The 14,647-nt window shown below is 44.9% G+C and overlaps 1 protein-coding gene across 3 annotated transcripts in view; it reads left to right on the forward strand.

Moving 5' to 3' along the window:
- Positions 1-14,647, forward strand: part of Smoc1 (SPARC related modular calcium binding 1) — a 156,921-nt gene that overhangs the window by 864 nt on the left and 141,410 nt on the right. The window lies entirely within an intron of this gene.

Here is a 14,647-nt window from a genome sequence, read left to right on the forward strand (position 1 = left end):
AGTTTTAGGAGGGTGTGTGTGTGTGTGTGTGTGTGTGTGTGTGTGTGTGTGAGATAATGGGGGGGGGAGGCTACTCTGCCTAGAGAGTTTTAGGTTACCCGTGAGCCACACAACGACCCTGTGTTGTTGTTGTTTTAAAAAGCAATCGCTACTCGTAAAACCCACAGCAGATAATTTTAATGCCCCCTCGTGCCGTCCTGGCCCTGGAGGAGTGGCAGGAGTGGGGAGCTGTGGAGAAGTTGGGAGAGCTGCGCAGTATTCCAGGATCTCCTCCCCTGGGTTGGATCGTTTGAACCTTGGTCTGATTGGAGTTTCTGAACCACACGAAATGTGCCAATTCTGTGCACAGGACGGATTGTCCAGGGCATTGTAAAACGGGAACCGGCAGCATTGTGTTCATTTCTGGTCTAGATTATTGCCCTCCCTGCCCCCTCCTATTGGTCTAATAAAAAATTTCACTGCCTTAAAAATGTATTTGTTAAACCACCTAGTGGTTCCTCTGGTAAAACATAAGGAAGGCAAGCTCTGGGCAAACATCAGAGGTAGTCAGATCAGAGCCTGGACCTCCGGGTAGCAGTTTGCCCGCACCCTGGGGGAACATCCCTGGGAAAGTAGCTGGGACCTCTGAGCAAACAAGGTTGGCTTCTCAACCAAACTGTGCTTTCTTTCCTGGAGATCCTCTGGCCCCATTTCCTGGATGGCTAGCCCCATTACCACCTGTTACCATAGCTGCTTCTTTATTCCTGGCTTTTGCTATGCGGGAATCATCTTTATAGCTGTCGTGCATGGAGGAAAAGCTTTGCAAAACCTGACTTAACTTAATGACTGCCCAGATGCTGGGCTGATTACATCTGAGCCCACCTATCACTGGGAGATCAGATTTGCAGCCACTTAGGAAAGAAAAGTGTTTGTCCCCGTGTTGGGCCGGCCCTTGCTTTTATGACCAGATGTGCAACAGCAGCAGTTAAAGTGCGGCAGATTAGATCCAGGGTGTGTCATAAATCCTCGACAGCATTCCCAAAGCTGGGGCAAGCCAGGGCTGCAGGAGCGACTTTTATGGATGCAGATGAGGATGCCTTTTAAATGAAGCTGATGGTTTGATATGAGGACTCGGAGCTCTTAAATTCTGAGGTCAGGCAAGAGAGAGCCACGGCGTTCCCTCCAATAATTAGGAACAGTCAAGACAGAGACGCAGACCAGAGCACCCCTAGCGCAATCTGGATGCCCGCCCACACGAGGGTCGAAAGGAGAGAGGCCCTCCGACAAATGGTGGGGGGCTTGTTTGCTGCCGGGCATGTCTAACGTCTCAAGCCATATGGCTTTCCTTCCCTAACTCCTGGAACCGGAGAAAGCACCTTTTAGGAGCAAGCTAGGACTTCGGGGCAAACAGATTCTGACTAAGCTTCCCGACCACTTCTTTAGTTTGTTAATTTGACCAACGTGATGGAACATAAGCAGGACCTGTAAGTAGGTTTGCTTACACCCTAGCTCACTCAGTGTCAAACACACACACATTTAGAACATACTAAGGAGACGTGGCTCTTTTTTAAAAAGACTTATTTATTATTTTTAGTTACATGTATATGTGTCTATCTGTAGGTGAATATGAGCCTGTGAGCGTAGGTACCCTCAGAGGCCAGAGGCATCAGCTCCCCTGGAACTGGAGTTGTGAGAGACCCTACAGGGGTTCAGAGAACTGAACTTGACTCTTCTGGAAGGGCAGCCAGTGCTTGTTACTACCGAGTCATCTTTTCAGACTGGAAGCAGGCTCTCTTAAGCTTCTGGTTGTCTGGTTGCATTTATGGGCAGCAGTAAGAGCCACCATTTATGAACATTTGGACTTGGTATTTTATACAATCTCTTAAGAACAAGAGGGGCAGTCTTTTTAGACCCACTGTAGAGTCAGGGAGGTGAAACACGGGGGCTTACTGCCTTGTTTGAATTCCACGTGATGTATGCATGGCTCTGGGAGGTTTTCATGGATCACATTGTATGCATGAACTGTATTATATTTTCCAGGTAAACGGAAAAATAGTTCCGTGAGAAAATTCTAAACCCCAATACACCAGATGGGGTTGCAGAGGAATCTTTTCTGTCTGTATTGATAAAGGGTTATGTTTGCATTTCAACCCTGGCTCAGAAGATACTGTGGCTTCTTGGTGGCTCCAGAAATGTGACTCTGGTTGAGGGCAGTGGAATCATAGGAAGAGCAGAGACATCTGGCTTGTTGAAGAATTCCCTCTGGGCACCCTGAGGTCTCCTCTCTTAATCTTTTGAGTGACAGAGGCTTAAGGATTGCCATCTTTTCCAGCTGGCTTTCTAGGAAACTGAGAACCTGCCCTTTCGCTTTAACTATCTGATTCACTAATTGAGCTCCCTTGAGGCCTAGACCCCGGTCCTTGCCCCCCTTTCTGCTTCCTGCCTTCCTTCATAAAATTCCTGACATTTGTTTGACTCTGGAAACCACCAGCTATCAAGTATCAGATTGGAGGTTGCTCGGTGGGAAGCACCTGATACTTGGGTCTTGGAGGTCTGAAGAGCCACTTGGCTACCTGGGAAGCTGTGCAGGATTCTTCCAGCTATGGGGAAAGCAGTCACTTCTTTCTTTTTTAAAAAGACTTATTTATTATTTTTAGTTACATGTATATGTGTCTATCTGTAGGTGAATATGAGCCCGTGAGCGTAGGTGCCGTCAGAGGCCAGAGGCATCAGCTCCCCTGGAACTGGGGAAAAAGGGAGAGGCTGTCTCGGGCTGATAAAGTCTGAGTGATAGACAGGCCAAGTGAGCAGTCTTTGTTTAATCTTCTGCCTACCCTTGAAGATAGGGAATGGGAATGGGGCTGAGACTGAACCCCATCTTCTTCATCTGTGTATCCCCAGAGCTCAGTACAGGGCTGGCCAACTGGTAGCAGTCTGCTCCGTCAGTGTTTGTGGAGTGAAAACTAAAGAGAATGACATGATCCTGGGTCTGTAGTGAGGAGCCCCGAGTTCCTCTGGTGTCTGAGTGTGACCAGAGCTAGGAGCATTTAAGAAGTGTGAGAAAGCCTGGGCAGTAGTAGTGCGCATCTTTAATCCCAGCACTCAGGAGGCAGAGACAGGTGGATTTCTGTGATCTGCAGAGTGAGTTCCAGGACAGCCAGGGCTACATAGAGAAACCTTGTCTCAAAATAACACCCCACCTAAAAATGTGAGAAATAGGAGACTATGCAAAAATCAAGGGGTGGGAGTCAGAAACTGAGTTTATAATTATTTTAAGTATATTCTTTGCTCCCTGCCTCCTCCATCAGGGTCTCTGCGAAGGCTTCTGCAATCCTTAACTTTTGAGTCCTTCAACAGTGAGCATCTTCTCCTTCCCAGCACTGTGCCCCCTCGGGCACTTCATGCCTGATCCTGTCTTAGAGAGCTTGCAAGTTCCTTGAGGAAGAAGAGGGACCTGATTCATCTGTGAGCTGGTCAGACTGGAAAACACTCAGCTTGTGGGTATAGAGATGCGTTAGACTATATGGTGATGTCCAGTCTGAGCCTCCTCCCCACTGTCATTTGAAATCACTGACTTACACACTGGGCTTTCCGTTTTCAGGTTTTTGTTCTTTGCACAAGCAGTGATTGTAAGAATGAGGCAGAAGAGGCTGAGTGAGCATCTTCGATGGGAAATGAGCTTTAACTCTACTGTAAACATTTATTTCTCTCTCCCATCTGTGTAAATGGAGACTGCGCTCTCATTTCCTGGCCACCCAGACCTGAATAATTACACAGAAATTGTATTAATTACAACACTGTTTGGCCAATGGCTTAGGCATATTCCTAGCTAGCTCTTACATCTTAAATTAACCCATTTTTATTAATCTATATATCACCACTAATGGTAATAAAGCATATTCCCAGCATACAGAGGGGAATCCCACATCACATTTGCCAAAAGTAGAACAGCTACTGGGCTGTTTCTTCCCATTGGACTATCCTACCTCAGTGTCTAGACTAGGTCTTGGCTCCACTTAGGTTTTCTTCCTGTTGTCCAACCCTCTCTTCCGTGTAGGAAAATTCACCTGAGATGCTGTGCAAGAACTTGATTTAAACATTTTGGTAGAGCTGATATCTGATACTTAAAGAAATCAGATTGAAAGGGTTAGGGGAGGAAATGTGCATTTAAGACGTGCTCGGCACCATAGACGGTTTGCTACCAACTTGTCTCCTGAAGTCGCGGGGTCACACTTGGTGTGGCCTAGCAGTTCTATTCCTAGGCATGCGTGCCTTAGAGAAACTTGGGCTGAGAAGGCAGCGACTGTGTGGCGCTGTGCTGTTATCCCCACGAGCTTGGAAGGAGTCCAGCTCCCCATTAGTGGGGAGACAGATGAGCAAACTGTGGTGAATTCACACCGTGAAAAATTCTGCTCAGGCCAAGCATGGGAGCAATAGCAACAGGTAAGCTCTTGTCAGGAGATAGTTCAGGAAGTAACGTGCTTGCTATGGAAATATGGGACTTGAGTCCAGATTCCCAGAATTCATATTAATTAGTCAGATTTGGTAGTGTGTGTCTGTAATTCTGGTACTCCTATCAAGAGATGGGAGGTAGGCACAGGAGAATACCTAGAAACTTTTGCATCTGTAGTGGCAAAGCGACAAAGAGACCCTGTCCCTCAGAAGACAAGGTGGACTATGAGAACTGACAATTGAGGTTGTTCTCTGACCTCAACATGTGCATCTGCATGCACGCACACACATGTACACATATACACACACACAACAACAACCACACACACATTGTACATATGCACAAGAGATCAAAGTTGATTTCTCTTAGCAATGCAATATTAAATAAAAGAAGCATACCAAAAGAGGCAGTGTGACATCTTTTGTAAATTTATAAATAACCGAAATTAAAAAAACCTTTAAAGAAATACCTGTAGCTACAAAAAAAAAAAAAAAAAGAAAAATCAAGGTTTTTATATATACTGACTTGGGAGTCATGGGGTGAAGGGGTTAGATTGGGGGGATACTACATAATTGGCTTTGGTACTTTAGTGAGAGAGGGTGGGCTCCCAGCTCTTTGTCCGCTATTAAAGTTCTAATAGCCGATTAAGTAAAAAGTAAATACAAGCCCTGCACGAATCAAAGGATGTCATGAACTAAGGGCTCTGATTAATTCAGTTCTTTGCACTCGAGGTCAAATGCTAGTTCTCAGGGTCGGGGGCTCTTTCCTCACTTCTGTTTCTCCTTCCTCTCCCAGATGTGTCCCTATCTAGCATATTCCATGGGGACATGAGCAGAGCAGGCCCAGGTTCCAGCACAAATATGGACATCAGTTGGCCCAGCCCAGGATAATGTTATTGTATTATTTATTTTTTAAAAGTGTAATTTTCTTTAGTAATTTATAAATTTATAGAAGACGTCACACTGCCTCTTTCGGTGTGCCGGCGAGGACGGATGCTAACAACGAGTGTCTGTACCCTTAGCTCAGCCGAGTAGAGCCACCTACCAGCTGGTGTGGCTCTTGAGCTGCCTCTCTGAGTGCAGCGGAGGCCGAGGCCTGTTTCTCATTTGACTGGGGCCTTAGGTCCCACCTCCTCCCTTCTCTCCACTCTGCAGGGGCTGAGTTGGGTGTATAGCCCTGCATACATCAGGTACAGGGTGGCCTTTCTCTCCAGACCACATAGAGATTTATTGTTCAGGGGACCAAGTTCTGGCATGGCTGCCAGTGGTGAGGCCTGGCAGTGTGGAAGGCCCCCTCCTTCTGTGTTTGCCACTGAGCTGTTTGCAAGAGGACAAGGGTTGAGTTGCTGATGAGAAATCGATCGGAGCTGCTGTGAAGCCTGCCAAACAGAGTTAGCATTGTGCACAGGCCGTGCTCTGCACAGCTGTGAGTCACCAGGGGGATGAGAGAATTGGGTCTCTACGGACGCTTCCAGTCGTTTCCATGAAGACCCGAGCCTCACAGGTCATTCTAGAGGAGAATTGGCTTTTCCTTCGCTCTGACATCATTCCACACTCAATTGCTAGATCACAAAATAATCTTCCCTGTGGCCACTGCCTTAGCTTGTTAGGTCTGGAGCTCTGTGGACTTCCCAGTATTGCTTTGGTTGGTTTACTCCTCCCTTTTGGGGGCCCAGTGTGGGGCACCCTTCACTCAGCAGAGAAGGCAGCTCTGATCTTAGCAGAGCTTTCCCCCAGTTAGCCAGGCAATATGTCAGGTGACTTGAAACGTGACAGATACCTCATAGCTGTGAGCAAGCTTGCCCCTCTGATAAAATCAGCTTATAGGTAGAAGATTCCACAAGGTTGATATTCTCGAAGGTTCTGGCAGTGGGAAACTCAGGGGCTATCTTGCATGTGTGTACACACATACGTGCAAGTGAAAGTGGAAGCCGGAGGACAACCTTGGGTTCATCTTTGTTTTTAAGGGTCACTCACTAGTCTGGAACTTGCCAAGTGGATTTGACTGGCTAGCCTGGGAGGCCCAGGAATCCTCCTGCCTCTGCCTTCCCAATGCTGGGGTTACAAGCCATCATCATACTAGGTTTTTTTGTTTTTTTATTTTTTTAAATGTAGATTCTGAGCATCAAATTCAGGCCCTGGCTTGCAAGGCAAACTGGTAGGAATTGAATAACCTACTCAGCCCTGGGAGAATGGTCACTTTTAGTCTAGACAAGCATCTCTGCAGGTCAGAGCCTAGCTAGGGTTTAAACTAATTGCTGCGGCTAGTAGTTTATTTATTCATTACTTATTATGTATCTGTTCTCGAATCCCTGGCACGGGGGAGGGAAATATGCAAATGAGGTAGTGAGTGCTGTGAAAGGACAGAGTCATCAGCCAGCTCACAAGCAATGACCGAGGTGCTGTCCGATAGAATGGGGGTCTGATGTTAGCCACACCTACCACAGCCATTAACCACCGGAAATGTGCTTAATAGACCCAAGGGACTGAATGATTGTCGATTAACATATAATAATTACACATAACGAACTTCATTTTGGCATGTGCATACATGTATATAATGCGTTGTGATCATATTTACACCACCATAACCTTCTCTTGCACCCCCTCCACTCCTGTGGACCCTATTCCTCTTCCCCACTTTCCACAGTCACCCCCGCCCCTCCCCTTCTCTCACTGCACCCACTGATTTTAATTCAGTTATCGGCTTAGAGGAGTTGCTAATATAGGTGCATGAGTGGTGATTATTTACAGAACCCTGGATACCTTACCAGTGGTTACACCCTGAAGAAACAGTCTTAGGCTCCTCCAGCCGCCATCAGGGGCATGGTATTTATATCTGTGGGGTGTGTTTGGTGCCTTACCGTCCTTTCCCCATTCCGTGCAAGAATGTTGCTGGGCCTTGGTGTTGTGTGGGTAATCGCAACTGCTGAGAGCTCAAGAAGGCAGTGGCTGCGTCATGCCCAGATGAAAGTGATCTGCCACACTCTACCCCATCCCCCGGCTCTCCCTTTTCCTCAGTAGTCCATGAGTCCTGGATGGGGAGGGGGAGACATAGAAGTTGGTTTTTGAAGCTGGGTCTCTCTCTTTTTTTTTTTTTTTTTTTTGGATTTTCGAGACAGGGTTTCTCTGTGGCTTTTCCAGCCTGGAACTAGCTCTTGTAGACCAGGCTGGTCTCGAACTCACAGAGATCCGCCTGCCTCTGCCTCCCGAGTGCTGGGATTAAAGGCGTGCACCACCATCGCCCGGCCTGAAGCTGGGTCTCTTGTAACTCAAGCTTTTCATGAGTGCCCTATGTATCTGAGGCCAGCCTCGAAGTCCTGAGCTACACTTCTTTACCCCAAGTGCTGGAGCTGCAGGCGTGCAACCACTATGCTTGGTTCAAAAATTTATTTTCTTGCCCTTTTCAGCTTCTGGGAACTGCTCACAGTCCTTAGTTCATGGTTCCTTCCACCTTCAAAGTCAGCAGCGAAGGTCAAGTTTTTCTCCCCTGGGCTGTCTCCCTCATCTGCTGTCTCTTGTTTAAGGAAGGACCTTGTGATAGCACCAGCTCTTCCTGGATGGTACAGACTAATTTTTGGGTTACCCAATGAGCAACCATGATTCTCTGGCACATGACATAGTCATATGAGCGATAGAACATAGGCATCTTGGGTGGGGCTTGTTCTGCCCGCCACATTCATTAGGGGTCCAGTACAACTGCCAGGCCACAGAAAGCATGCAACAAATGAGGTTGTTATTGTGTTCTGAGTCTGCAGTCTCTTATGGTAAAGTTGCTTAATTTTTTTTATGGACTCTGCCTTGCCCAAGAGCAGGTGCTTAGTGAATGTTTATTGAATAATGGAATTTTCAATAAATGCGGATGGTTTCTTTCTTTATAAAGATATACTGGACAATTAAAAAAGAAAGTAAAATGCCAACCAGAATATATGACTGTCTTTGTGCAGAAAGAAGAAAGTCAGTTCACGTAAGAGTCACAGGGTTGTGCTTTGCCGGAAGTGGGGCTATCACGGGGAAGTTCAGCACGTGCGTGCGATGCACCTTAGCAACCATTAAACCAGGTTCATGTATCGGGAACATCTTCCAATCCTACAGGAAACTAATACAAGTTAAAGCAGGCCTGGGCATGGGATGCTAGTGCCACTTCTCTGGACCCTCTGCCCAGGGTTGCCTTTGTTTTCTCAGGAGGCTGTCTACCTTCAGGAGTGTTCAAACCTGTAGTCTCTCTTCCCACCACAGCTGCTGGCCACCTTCCTGCTGTTCCCCCAACCCCAAACCCCTGAGCTCATGGCAGGTGCAGCAGCTGCTTTCTCGTCCCTCATATGCCTTGTGGCAAATCTCAGTCCAGGCTGATTCATGGATAACCTGCAAATTTAGTCTACATCATTGTTGGCTGTGCCCATGGCAGGTCTGCTTTTTAAGGCTAGGAGCTATTAGCACCAGGCCTCCTGCTCATTTTGAGCAGGCTTTGAACCCCTCTAATTTAAAGGGGCGTTTTCAATTAACCTCAGCAGGACATGACTATAAAAATTATTTATTGCTACTGGTGGGAATATAAATTAGTACGGTCACTTTGTAGAATTACGGTTGAAGTTGCACACACTTCTTGACCTTGTAACTCTACCCTGTTATATGCCCTAGAGAAATGCTCTTAGACTCTATGAAGAGATGTGTTCAAGGATGTTCATAATAGCATTTGGTGATAGGAAAACTTTGGAAACTACCTAAATGACTATCAACAAAAGAATATAACCAAATAATGGACTATTACATAGTACCAAACATGATGATTTAATGATTAAGTTGATTAATTTCATTATTAAAAAGGAGCATGAACAAAGGAGCATTGAGGAAGAATACATAGGCCAGGCTACTATTTTATGAAAGTTATTAAAGTTAAGGATATGCAAAAGCCACACATTGTTTAAGGGTACAAATGTATGAGAAAATTAAAGAAAATTATAACACAAAGATTATATTCCTGGATCCCTAGGGTAGGGGGTGAGGATAGGGAAGAATACATTGGAGGGACACAGGAGACTTTTAAGGAATTTATTTTTTTTGTTTGTTTGTAACTGGGTTTAAGTACATGGGCTTTAAAGTCCCTTTGTATATGTTCAATAACACATAAGGAAGTTCAAAAAAGATTGCAGTGCATTTAGATCGACCACAATAGAGTTTGTTTTGATACTGAATAAAAAGCTTAGAAATATATATATTTTTTGCCTGTGCTGTATGTGTGTGTTTGTAGGAGAATGTGTGCATGCATGTGCCACAGTGTGCATGGGGAAACATGACAGTCTTGGGTGGTGGCTTTTCCTCCCCCACTCGAGACACTCTCTTACTGCTTACCACTGTGTGAATCTCATCTTGCTGTAGGAGCACTGGGATTCCAGGTTCACCAGTTCTTCCTATGCTGCCTTTTACTCAGGTCCTCATCTGTAGTTGGCAAGTGAGCATCTCTCTGCTCCACAATGAGGTTCAAGAACAAAAGAAAGGGTTGCTTCTTTGAGAGACTTGCTGCTAACAGGTGGGGAGCATGCTTCTTCTCTCTTCAGATATATATATGAAACAAAAAAAGTTTCTCTGATAAATGGAAAGAAGCCAAAGACGAAGCCCGAATCTATTCTTTACCAAAGTTCTAATGCTATTACCAGGACAACCAGCTTACCAATTCACACTTTTTACATAAAGTTTCCCAAATACCAACCTTCCCAAAATGCTTACAACTGACATGACATACCTTCTTTTCAAATGCTTCTGGGAAATTTTGAAACACAAGCCAGGCACATTCCACAGGGTTGCAATAAGGAGTTTAGTACACAGAAAAATACTACTTAAATATAAACATTAATAAATGGACCATGAATAACATACTGATGGTTGTTGATGCAGTCCAAGTCTTTAAAAACTTATTCGTTCTAATTTCTCTGATCACCAATATTGCAATAATAATAATAATAATAATAATAATAATAATAATAATAATTCCTATACTTATAAGAATCAGACTTGCATTCAGACAAATGGTGAATAATTTTTATTTGGGTCTTTCTTTACTGTCACTATTTGAAAGAATTAAAAGAATAGTAGTTATGGTCTTGTAGGAGGAATTGTGTCACTGTATGTGAGCTTTGAGGTTTTAAAAGCCCATGCAAGGCCACACCCTCTCGTTCTATCCCATTCCCCACCCTACCCCACCCTCCCACCACGACCCCCTCCTGGAGGATCAGGATGGTTAATACCATGCCTGCCTGTGTGCTGCCATGCCCCCTGCCATGATGGTAATGGACTAAGCCTTTGAAACTGTAAGCAAGTCCCCAATTAGATGCTCTCTTTCCTAAGAGTTGCCTTGAGCATGGTGTCTCTTCACAGCAACAGGACACTTACATTAAACTGTTATCTGTTGTTGTTTTTCTGAAACTCAAATTTAACTGGACATCTTGGATTTTCACTTGCTAACTTTGAAATTCCTAAACTAGTTGCCTTAAGTTTGAAGGAAAAAAAAAAGACTTCTTCTTAATCACCCAGAGAGAGCTAAAGAGGCTGGAGTGAGCAGGGAGGGACACCATATTGCAAGGCTAAGGCACCTGCCCAGAGCTCTGGGGAGGAGGTGTGGTCTCAGAGCCTCAGGCAGGGGAAGAGGGAGGAGGCCAGCAGATGGGGGGGAAAGGGTTTGAGTTTGGATGTACATTCCTTCTGAAGAGAGAAGAGGCATGCTCCCCACCTGTTAGCAGCAGGTCCCTCAAAGAAGCAACCCTTTCTTTTGTTCTTGAACCTCATTGTGGAGCAGAGAGATGTTCACTTGCCAACTACAGATGAGGACCTGAGTAAAAGGCAGCCTAGGTAGAGCTGGTGAACCTGGAATCCCAGTGCTCCTACAGTAAGATGAGATGGACATAGCGGTAAGCAGTAAGAGAGTGTCATATATATGTATATATATATATATATGTATATATGTATATATATTTTATATTGATTTTTATTGAGCTCTACATTTTTCTCTGCTCCCCCCTGCCTCTCCCCTCTCCCTCTACCCTCCCCCAAGATTCTTATGCTCCCAATTTACTCAGGAGATCTTGTCTTTTTCTATTTCCCATGTAGATTAGATCTATGTATGTCTCTCTTAGAGTCCTCATTATTGTCTAGGTTCTCTGGGATTATGATCTGTAGGCTGGTTTTCTTTGCTTTATGTTAAAAAACCCCCTATGAGTGAGTACGTGTGATAATTATCTTTCCATTTCTGGGTTACTTCACTCAAAATGATGTTTTCTAGCTCCATTCATTTGCCTGCAAATTTCAAGATGCCATTATTTTTTTCTGCTGTGTAGTACTCCATTGTGTAAATGTACCACATTTTCCTTATCCATTCTTCGGTAGAGGGGCACTTAGGTTGTTTCCAGGTTCTGGCTATGACAAACATTGCTGCTACGAACATAGTTGAGCACACGTCCTTGTGGCATGATTGAGCATCCTTGTGAAATATACCCAAAAGTGTTATTGCTGGGTCTTGAGGAAGGTTGTTTCCTAATTTTCTGAAAAATCACCATACTGATATCCAAAGGGGCTGTACCAGCTTGCATCCCCACCAGCAATGCAGGAGAGTTCCCTTTACTTCACAAATTCTCCAGCATAAGGTGTCATCAGTGTTTTTTATCTTGGCCATTCTTACAGGTGTAAGAAGGAAATTCAGAGTTGTTTTGATTTGCATTTCTCTGATGATTAAGGATGTTGAACATTTCCTTAAGTGTCTTTCAGCCATTTTAGAATCCTCTGTTGAGAGTTCTCTGTTTAGATCAGTACTCCATTTTTTTTTATTGGATTACTTGTACTTTTGATGACCAATTTCTTGAGTTCTTTGTATATTTTGGGGATCAGACCGCTGTCTGATGTGGGGTTGGTGAAGATCTTTTCCCATTCTTTAAGTCTGTTGTTTTGTCTTGTTGACCATGTCCTTTGTTTTACAGAAGCTTTTCAATTTCAGGAGGTCCCATTTATTAATGAGAAACTTATTTTTTAAACTGTCAAGGAAATGTCTAAGTGCACATCCAGAGGGTAGTGTGATGACTTCCCATGGAATGCCACCCAGCTTCAGTGACGAACAGCTCAGGGCCAGTCTCCTTTTGTCTGTCATCTTCCTAGTCCCCAGTTCTGATTATTCTGAAGTGAATTTGACATCAGCAAATGTTGTCACTGACTGGATGGCCCAGGGAACCCCACTCCAGAGTGCTCTGTTTCTAACTCTGACTCTCAGTGGACTGGTCGGATGAATTCACGTTCCTGTTACCGTATTGTGTGTTTACGATGAGCCGGATGGGGTGTGTGTGAGACCACAGGAAGGGATGCTTGCATTACCTTTAAAAGACTGGGATGGACCAACAAAAATCTAATACAGAGGCAGATCACAGCCAAAGAGTATTAACAGTTCTTTAGTATAATCTAAATAATCAGAGTTCAGATCTTGAACATTATCTCAAAACTTTTTTTTTTTTTTTTCTGTTTGCTTCATTCAGGATCTGAATTAGTGCCACATGTTGGGCTCCGAGACTCCGTCTTTTAAATTTTGTTTGATCTCGGTTCTTCCCTGACTCCTTCCTTCCTCCGTAACTTGTTTGGTTGAATAGAGAATCGTTTCACCTTAGATTTCCTGCTTCCATTCCCGCTCTGTTTTGTATCTGTTTGTCTCATTATTACTTTTGATTTTTTTTTTTTTTTGGAGTCAGGGTCTTGCCATGTAGCCCTGGTCCTGCTGTACATGGCAGGCTGCCCTCTGTTGTCTGTGATCCTCCTGCCTCATCATCCAACAGGGCTGGGACTACAGGTGTGAGCCGCCACATCCAGCTTCCCGTTGGGTTTTAAATATGCCCCTCTGTCCTTTATGCTCCTTGTAAAATCTGTAGGCTTAATTAGATGCAAACGGATATGTGTTTGGGGGAATGGGTGTGCACTTCCACCGGGAGGCGTGTAATGCCCGCGACAGACATACCTGTGCCACCCACTGTCATGGAGAGACCTGCTGTTAGCGACCTTTAGAGTTATTGGAACGACTCTACAGAAAAGGGTCTCCGGTTTTGTGTGTTTCTGCTGTCGCTCTGGCATTATCGTGGAGGGGCGGGAGGAGAGGTGAGGCTGGGTGCCATGGTTCCCTTCTTAGTGGCCTAGATGGGCAGGCTAGATATGACTGCAGAACTGCAGGAGGGGAGCTGTGCCCCAAGGCTGGCCCTGGGAAGGACACTTCCTGAGTTCTGGTTGAAGCTGAGAGAGCATGAGGAAGTGCGCTGCTGTGTTCTCTTTTGTGAACACGGAGGACTCCAAGGTATGATTAGACCCACTTGTGAGACCTTGGGTTGGTTTGTGGGAATTCATGTTCCAAGAAACAGACAATATCTTTTGGAGCTGTCTTAGACAGTAAAGGTGTGGTGGGCTGAACTGTGACTCCTGCAAGTCCCCTGAAGCCTAATCCCCCAGTATCAGAATGTGAATATATTTAGAAATAGGGCCTGTTAACTTAATTTTTAATTTTAAATTCATAGTTTAATATTATGCTATATAAAGAAACCTGACATATTACTACACTAATAGAAGAATATTCTTGCAATGTTAATATCTTTATGTAGCAGTGAAAATAAATCTTAGTATAATAAAATTTAAAAATGACAGAGAAACTTAGCCAAGTTAATTATAATAAAATAGGGCCCTTACAAAGGTACGTAAGGTAAGCTGGATTGTTTAGCCAGACCCTCCTCTAATCTGACTGGAGTCCTTATACAAATGGGTTCGTGTCTGGGCATGTCACTCAGTTGGTGGAGTGCTTGTCCAGCTGTAGCTGGATCCTTAGGAGTGAAGGCGGGTGCCTATGATCCCAGTACTCAGATGGAGGATCTGAACTTCAAGGCCACCTTGGCTGTATCAAGTTCTAGGCCATTCTGGGATACAGGAGGAGGAGGAGGAAGAGAAGGAGGTGACACGCGGAGAGACACCAGGGCCACAGAAACCCTGCAACAGGGCAGTCAATGGGCAGCTGTCTGTAAGCAAAGGAGAGAAGTGTCCGGAAGCCAACCCTGCCAGAACCTTGATCTTGGATTTCCAGCATCCAGCGCTGAGGGGAAATGGTTTTCTGTTGTTAGTCGCCCAGGCTATGGCCTTTTGTTCTGGCAGCCCTAGCTGCCCAGCACAGGGCTTTAAGACTTGTTTACTTCAGCGGTTCCAGAGTGAT

This window comes from Microtus ochrogaster, chromosome 1 (assembly GCF_000317375.1).
Source record: "Microtus ochrogaster isolate Prairie Vole_2 chromosome 1, MicOch1.0, whole genome shotgun sequence".
NCBI lineage: Eukaryota > Metazoa > Chordata > Mammalia > Rodentia > Cricetidae > Microtus > Microtus ochrogaster.